An 8,824-nucleotide genomic window follows, 5' to 3' on the forward strand; every position below is an offset into this window, starting at 1 on the left:
GCAGAAAGCTACTCTTCCTGAAATCTCACTCCAGTTCAAAGTGCATTTCTGAAAAACTGTGTTTATGTGCACACTAATCAAAAATACCAACCTACACTTAGTTTTATTCCAAAAGCAGGGATCACAATGAACTGCTCAATTATACCACTAAGTAAATTAGTAAGTCTTCCACAAAATAGCCTGGACTCTTACAAATAGGAAAACTACAAACAGAACTGCTCATGAGGTTGCTGATGGTCTCCTTAATTTATTGTTTCAAACATCAGCCAAACCTGAGAGACTTTGATGTATCAGCTGTGACAAGCTGTTTGACACTGCTGTCAGTGTCATTCCCAATATGTCATTCATCATTCCCAATGAAAAGTGACAGTCTTGAGATTAAACTATTATTTCCTTATAAAGATGAGGAGTCACGTTTGCTTATAATTAATATGCACGCTTTAACAGGCCAGACATTTGTAGCAAAATTTCAAATTATCAGCACAAAAAAAAACCTTATTAACTGCAAATTAATATTTATGAGGTGGGTGAGTAGTTAAATTTTACTTCCTTCAGTGCAAAATTGTTCTATAAAGGAATGGCTGTCCTCTTTCAAGGGAGTAGTATTCAAAACAAAACTTGTGAATACATACAGGTATATTTTTTTGCCTCTGTTATGCTTGTTCAAATGCAGGGGGAAATTGCACACTCTCAGCAGAGTGCTTTGGAAGCTGCTTTCCACAAGTTTATTTCCCACTAAATTGGTTAAACTCAGCACAGAGAAATCTCAGTCCAGAAATTAGGAGTCTGAGCAAGTCTGAGAGCCTTATTGGGCTGCCCACAGCGGACAGGAGCTGGTAAGAGCAGTCACAGGAAGAAGAGCAAATCTGCGAGCTGGGCTCAGCTCCCAGTCTCTGATGGGCTGCCAGTGTGGCAGTGATGCTGTTTGCAGCCTTGCACTGCAGAAGCGATTCCTGTGGGAAGCAGGACACTTCCCATGCTGTGGAAGTGCAGTTAGCCACTCTGGAGAATGTTTCCTGGCACACTCCTGTTCCCCCATGGGCCCTGTGGCGTGCAAAGGGATGCCAAGAGACTGCAGCAAAAAAGGAACACTAGTGACCACAGTCCCTGGGAAACCAGAGGCACAGAGAATCATCAGAGGTAAACACATGGACTGAAGTTTTCTGACCCTCATGCCTTCACTTGAGCCTTTAAGCCAAGCAGGGATAACCTGAATACATTCAAGGAAGCTTCTTTCCCCTTTAAACACTGCTGCAGTTTGAGAACAGACAGCAAATGAACAGGGTAATCACTCTGCCATGCACTATCAGCTGCTGTTGCCAGTACGGTCTTTGCTAACCACCCTAATTCCTGAAATAGCTACAAGAAAATGGGGTCAGTAAAGTACCAATTGTTCATTTAAATTGCAGGGATGGAATCCAGACTTTAACAATATTTGCAGAAACAAGCTTCAAAGGAACACAGGTAGCAATAATTAATTCCCAATTTCTGCCTTTTGCGCAGACTGACCTGGATGAAGAAAAAATGACTGAAACATGAAAGAACAAAAAATTGTTTCTTCAAAAGCACCTCTGATGAGGTAGACTGTACAATGAGAAGGAAGCAATTCTGCTCATTCTGCCCACATATGAGAAGATGATTTTTTGCTTCATTACTCTGAATCACATCCAGCATGGATAATACTGAAGGAGTGTTTACTTCCTCCAGGAGGAAGGCTGCTGTGCCTACACATAACTCTTCCAAGGATGAAATAGCAATTAGAAACTGAAAGCAAACAAAGAGGCCTTTGTTGAGATGACACATCTGTACACTGGAAAGAATGGAAGATTTACCAAGCTATGTGGCAATACCATTCTTTTTTATTTGCTCATTCATGCAACTAGAGCCATGATATTTAATTCATCACTTAAAATGCTTTTACCTCACACAAGTGATTTTCAGATAGTGACAGCTAATTCAGTCCATGCTGGATAGCTTCATCACTGAGATTCACTGCAAGTTACATCATTTCTTATCTTGTTCTCTGGAAAGTGCATCAAAATTGTGCAGTTAAAAGTAAAGAAGGATCTCAAGGAATGTTCAGTCTGCAAGCTACAGCGGTGGTTTGGGAATCTTTGCTCACTGAGAGCCATCAGGAGATATCTTGAAGATGATGATATATAAGCTTTTTGGAATTGGTGAGATAACTCACTACATGTGGAGAAGACTTGGACAACTCAGTGAAAGTACTGTTATGACAGAAGCACAAGTTCTTCTATGCTGAAAACAAAAATGATCAACTCTTACACAACCCACCGAATACTCATAATAGTAGTAAGTGACTTACAGAAGTAGAAGGGCCATAAAAATTTGTTTTCCACCATGACTGCACCTCCTGAAAATGCTACAATTGAAAAAGCAGTGGTCAGTAAGCAAGTGCCAAACAGGCATGAGCTACTGAACATTCATTTCATTTAGAAGCCCTTTGTTGTGGCTCCCTCTTTAGATTAATTTAATGTAGAAGTCGCATCAGTAACTGTGCCAGCATCAAAACACTTGGGGGCTGAGACTGCAAAGAGCCGTTCCATCATGTCAGAGTTTGTTCTCTCTGGAAGCTCTGGCTGCTAATTAGCTGCAACATTTCTGACAATGAACCATAGTTCACCAAGGTCCTTTTCAAGTGCCTGTTTTCTCAGAGTTAGTGTATTTTCAAAGCTTAAAAGAAAAGGCTTTTAAAAAAATGCTTAAAAGAAACCACCACACTTTTAATGGATTCTCCATCTTGGCAGCAGTTTTCTTATTTTGCACTTGCTGTATTTTATCAGGCAGTAAAACAGTACAGTAAAAACTGATATTAAAGAGATGATGGTGATGTTTAGGTCAGTATTTAATCTTAGAAACACCTTCTGTCAATTAGGGAAGTTAGCCCATACTCTCAGACAGATTTTCAGTTGGAATACATCATAAAGTAGCATAACTGTAACTGATTACTGCAACTGAGACCATGTATTTCAGCAAGAGTAAGCTGATTTGCACTGGCAGAGAGCTGGTCTTATGTTATAAAAATTTGCTAGTAGTCCTGTGTGCTCTAGGATTCACTAGAGTGCCTGGTACTTCTTAGTGCTCTTGTAATTCAGCTCAGCATTCCCATCAACTTCAGTACAGCATATATTCTGAAAAGGGCACTGCCATGCTCAGTCTGGCCAAACCTAACATTTTAATGCCTGCCTCCCCTTCCCCAGTGAAAATACCATCTTTTCCTAGCATCCTTTGCATCCGCTCTCATAAGGGTATGGGTGCTGTGCAACTCTAATGCATTTGGAAATCTCGCCCTTAGATAGTGAGACTTCTTGATCTCTAGAAAGAGGTTTTTAAACCACACAGGTGTTAAAATAGTTACATCTCCATCTCAAAACATGATCCCTCTTAAAGGTTATTTTTAAATAATTGGTCCTTCAAAAGCTGTCTGATTTTGACCAGTGTTAAGAATCTGCTCAGGAGATGCAGATCCTTCTTTTCACTGAAGCTCTTCTGGTGCTTAAGCTGCATTTACATTAGTGACACCTCCTACTTATTAAACTTAAGAGTTCTCACCTATCATTCTTAAAAACACTGTTGCAGTCAGGCACTTAGATAAATGTAAAGTTTCTTTCAAAATATGTATTACCTTCTTCTCTAAAATGCCAAAATCACCGCTAAAAAACACTTTAATTCTTCCTTTAATCAAGGCAGAGAGAAATTCTCTCTTATGTTTTGTACTAAACACTCTCCTCAGGATTACTCCAGTAAAAAACTCACCAGAGACCTACAAGATTTGAGTGACCTCACAAGGGAAGGCAAGCTGGGAGCTGAGGATGGCCACAACATGGGCAGGGCAGTGACGTGAGTGACTGGGCATGGCCCTGCCACGTCCAAGCTGGGCAGCCCAAGCAGAGCAGTGGCAGCGACAGCTTCTATCAGCACCACAGAAACCATAAGGGAAAGTAACAAGTCAGGTCCACTATCAACCCAGGAAACCTGAGCAACAATCTGGGAGCAAAACTGAAAGAGGTACACCTACAACTTTGATCAGAGCAAGACTGAAGGTCTGGGGTTTGAGACTGAATGGAGCTCCTGGACAATGAGCAGACAGTGCAGATAGAGGACCCTGGTGAAGTCTCTTGTCAAGGGAGGGGATTGTCCCACTCTGCTCTGGGGCAACCTCACCTCGAGTACTGGAGGCAGGTCTGGGTGTCACAGTATGAGACATTGAGCTGTTAGAATGTCCAGAGGAGGGCCATAAGAATGGTGAAGGGCCCTGAGGGGAAGCTGTGTGAGGAGCAGCTGAGGTCACTTGGTCTGTTCAGCCTGGAGGAGACTGAGGGGAGACCTCATTGCAGTTACAACTTCCTCATGAGGGGAAGAGGAGGAGCAGACACTGATCTCTTCTCTGTGGTGCCCAGTGACAGGACCTGAGGAAATGGCCCAAAGCTGTGTCAGGGGAAGTTTAGGTCGGATATCAGGAAAAGGTTCTTCACTCAGGTGGCTGGACAGAGGAACAGGCTCCCCAGGGAAGCAGTCACAGCACCAAGCCTGACAGAGTTCAGGAAGCATTTGGACAATGCTCTCAGGCACATGATGTGACTCTCGGGGATGGCTCTGTGCAGGGCCAGGAGTTGGACTCGATGATGCTTTTGGTTCCCTTCCAACTCAGCATATTCTGTGATTCCGTGATTCTGTAATTAGAGATCATTGGTATACTCTGGATTCTGAAAAAATGTGAAAGAACACAATTTTTAATTACAGCATGGCCAATCACACGGTATGAACAACAGATTCAAATAAAACTTAGTAATTATTTCCTGTAGGCTGAAATATAGCTGCATAAAAGGCCTGCTTAATAATTTAGAAAGATGGAAAAAAATAGTCTTGTTTGCAAACTGAACAGCACAAAAGTTTAAAGGGGTTAAATTAATCAAATAAATTATTAATTACAATTAGCTCATCCATTAGAGTGGTGCATCTGAATGCACCAGCCAGCATTAGGGTCCTTTGCATTGATCCCAAAAGGGACATTTCAGAGTACAAATGCCATCCTATAGGGACTAGGAGAGATGACAACCTTCAGCTGAAGGTCCCACCACCAGTTTTACAAGACGAAACTACTCCTTACCTGGCCTAGTAAATAATTGTTTTCTACAAGTGAGAAGATTCCTTCAATAAGAAGGACTGTGGATCTTGCTTAGCAAGGCCCTACAACCCTGAGGTTAGGCACCTTCTGGAAAGCGGAGAGTGGAAGGACGAGGGGAAGAACATTTTGGGCAAGTTCCAAAGTGAACCAAGACCATTTGCTTCTTCTGTAAAGAATTTAACACTGAAAAGAAGCACTAACAGGGTGTGGATTGCTTTTTGCCCTGAATATTCTCTTTTGGAAGAGAAGGAACAAACACTTCTTTTTCAAACACTGAATATGGGGAGTGGTAAGATGTTCCACAGAAGCAGCGAGTCACCCAAGTCCTATGAAGGTTGGATTCATAGGTCAATGGTTATCCTGCCCCTATGTGTCCAATGTATGTAGGTAGGTGATGGGATTGTACACTGTGTCCATGGAAAGAGAGAGTACAGGTCTCCAAGTGGGCATTGCAGCACTCAACCTGGAAAAACTTAAGTCAGCAGCTTAGAGTTTCAAGGACAGAGCAAGGACCAGAGTGTAGGTCCCACAAGTCACAATCCACTGCCTGATTCACTGGACCAGATTGCTTAAGAAAAGGTCTTAAAATATATGTAGCATGAGGCTTTTACATGTTACTCTATCAGGATCAATAGGACAATTCTGCAGAACTATGTCCTACTAAAACTCAAAAGACTGATTAGAACAAAAGTTTCAATAGTATATTTTTGTGATACCATTTATTATCTTGCACGGTTTGACATAGTGTAGTATATTGCACCTATAAATCAGTTGCAGCAAATTATTTAATGATGCATTAACTGTGGAATTTCACATATATTACAGTTCTTTAGCCAATGTTGAATGCTTTTTCAACAGCTTAATCCATCCCTGAAGTACTAAGCAGGCATATTCATTCATCATCAGGGTGCACATAGCCTTCTCTTTGTTCTTTTTATTTTATTAAAGCCCTCGATCTACAAGCATAGCATTAAATAATTCCCCAAAGCCTTTTCTTCACAACATTCCCACCACCATCCTCACACTTCTATTGGAAAAAAAACCAAAACAAAACAAAAAACACCAAAACACCTTTTCATTCTCTATTAGGTTCTTTTTGTCCTTTGGCAAAGGTTAAGCCTGGCATTGACTTGGACAACAGTGTGGAGAACTCATGGATGACTCACTGGTGCCCAGGTGGCAAAAGATAAGAGAAGGTGGAGTTGCTGAATGGCTTCTTCGCTTCCATCTTTACTGCTAAGGCCAGCCCTAGAGGCAAGAGAGATAGTCTGGAGTAAAGAAGAGCTGCCCTTTGTCAAGGATTGGGTTAGAGACCATATAGAAAAACTGGATGCCCACAAACTCAAGGGTCCTGATAGGATGTGGCCACAAATGCTGAGTGCGGGAACTCATGCCTTCTGATCAACGAACCAACATGATTTCACAGAAGCTTCTTATTGTTTAAAATACACTCCACTCACACATCTCACAACTTTGACATCATATCCTACTTAGACACTTTGTTTAGTTATACATTCTACCTACTTATCTTATACTACTTATACATATCACTCTACTTAGACATTTTCTTACTTATACTTTTTACAAGTTCTACATAACACAGTACTTATGCATTTTACCCACTTATACATCTTACAACCTTTACCTGATACTCTACTTACACATTTTGCAACTTACCCATAATACAGTACATATACATTTTGCAACTGCTGTGCATGAGATCTCACATTGCTTGATTGGTTTCTCTATTCAGTCCATGAGCCCCGCACACACTTTTCTGATAATGCAATTGGTTTTAATCAAGTGTGGCACAGTCCTTTTTATCTATTCCTTGCTGGTTTGGTATTTAGTTTTTCAGCTTCTTCTTTCTGAATTCTTTTCCAATTTAGCACAATTTACCTTTCAGTCCTTGGTGAATTCCTGAGGGCTCTAACAGGTGGGGCTCCTGATCCAGGCAAGCAGCATCAAGATGATGACAGCAACAAAACCCATCCAGTGATCAGCAGCCAAGTTAGTCCAGGAAATCCAAACAACAAGCCAGCAAAGGACAGAAAACACATATAAACCTATCCCTCCTCTCCTCTCAAGCCTTCAGACTGGAGCTTAAAAACCTTCTTGGGGCTGATGTGCTGCAGCTGAAGGTGAAGGCCAAGTGAAGCCAGTGAGGGTAATTCCAGCCTGGTCCCACTCTGAGGGCTCTGATAAGAATAGCTAAAGATGGTTTGGCTGGGGCACATTATCAAGGTTCAAATACTTTACAACACTGAGGGAGCTGTCAGATGTAATTGCTAAGCCATTCTCCATCATCTTTGAAAGATCATGGAGAACAGAAGAGGTGCCTGAGGACTGGAGGAAAGGCAATGTCACTCCAGTCTTCAAAAAGGCCGAGAAAGAGAACCTAGGAAACTACAGGTCAGCCAACCTCACCTCCATCCCTGGAAAGGTGATGGAACAGCTCATCCTGGATGCCATCTCTAAGCATGTGAAGGAAAAGGTTTCATCATGGATTCATCAAGGGGTAGTCATGCTGGGCCAATCTGTTAGCTGTTTGTGACTGTGGTAGTGCATTCCCCCAGACCCACACACCAGTGATGTTCTCCCTTTCTCATCACTCTTTCCAAGACATGGTGCAACTCTTCTGTATCACAATGAACAATGATTAGAGTTCTTCAGATGCATTCCAGCAGTCAACACAGGTCATTGTGCTGTAGGGATCTTTTTTACCAGTGGAATGACTGACTGAGTAGATGAGGGAAGAGCAGTGGGTATTGCCTACTCTGACTTCAGCAAGGCTTTTGACGCTGCCTCCCACAACATCCTCATAGGTAAGCTTGGGAAGTGTGAATTAGATGAGTGGACAGTGAGGTAGATTGAGAACTGTCTGAACAGCAGGGCTCAGAGGGCTGTGCTCAGCAGCACAGAGTCTCTAGTCAGAGTCCCTTCACTAGCAGCGTTCCTCTGGGATCACTACTGGGTCCAGTCTTGTTCCACTTATCCATCAATGACTTGGATGGACAGAGTGCACCCTTTGGCAAGGTCACAAAACTGGGATGAGTGGCCAATATGTCAGAATGCTGTGCAGACATTCAGCCAGGCCTGGACAGGCTAGAGGGATGGGTGGAGAGGAACCTTCTGAAGTTCAACAAGGGCAAATACAGGGTCCTGCACCTGTGGAGGAACAACCTCATGCACCAGCACAGGCTGCAGGCTGACCTTCTGGAAAGCAGCTCTATGGAGAAGGACCTGGGGGTCTTGGTGGACAACAAGCTGTCCATGAGCCAGCAGTGTAGCCAAGAAGGCCAATGGATTGTGGCCAGAAGGTCAAGAAAGGCCCTGATGAAACCTCACCTGGAGTAATGCATCCAGTTTGGGCTCCTCAGTTCAAAAAAAGACAAGGAACTCCTAGAGAGAGTCCAGCAGATGGCTAAAGATGATTAGGGGACTGGAACATCTCTTGGGAGGATAAGGTGAGGGAGCTGGGCTTGTTTAGTCTGGAGGAGAGATGATTGATGAGGGTCTTGTCAATGCATACAAATACCTTAAGGGGAGGATGGGGCCAGAGTTTTTCCAGTGGTGCCCAGCAACAAGAAAAAGGGCAACATGCACAAACTGAAACACAGGAGATTCCTTCTGAATATATGGAAAAATTTCTTTGCTTTGAGGGTGATAGAACAC

Source organism: Corvus kubaryi, unplaced genomic scaffold (genome assembly GCF_017639235.1).
Source record: "Corvus kubaryi isolate FWS band 111438036 unplaced genomic scaffold, C.kubaryi_AGA036_p1.0 64812, whole genome shotgun sequence".
Classification (NCBI taxonomy): Eukaryota; Metazoa; Chordata; class Aves; order Passeriformes; family Corvidae; genus Corvus; species Corvus kubaryi.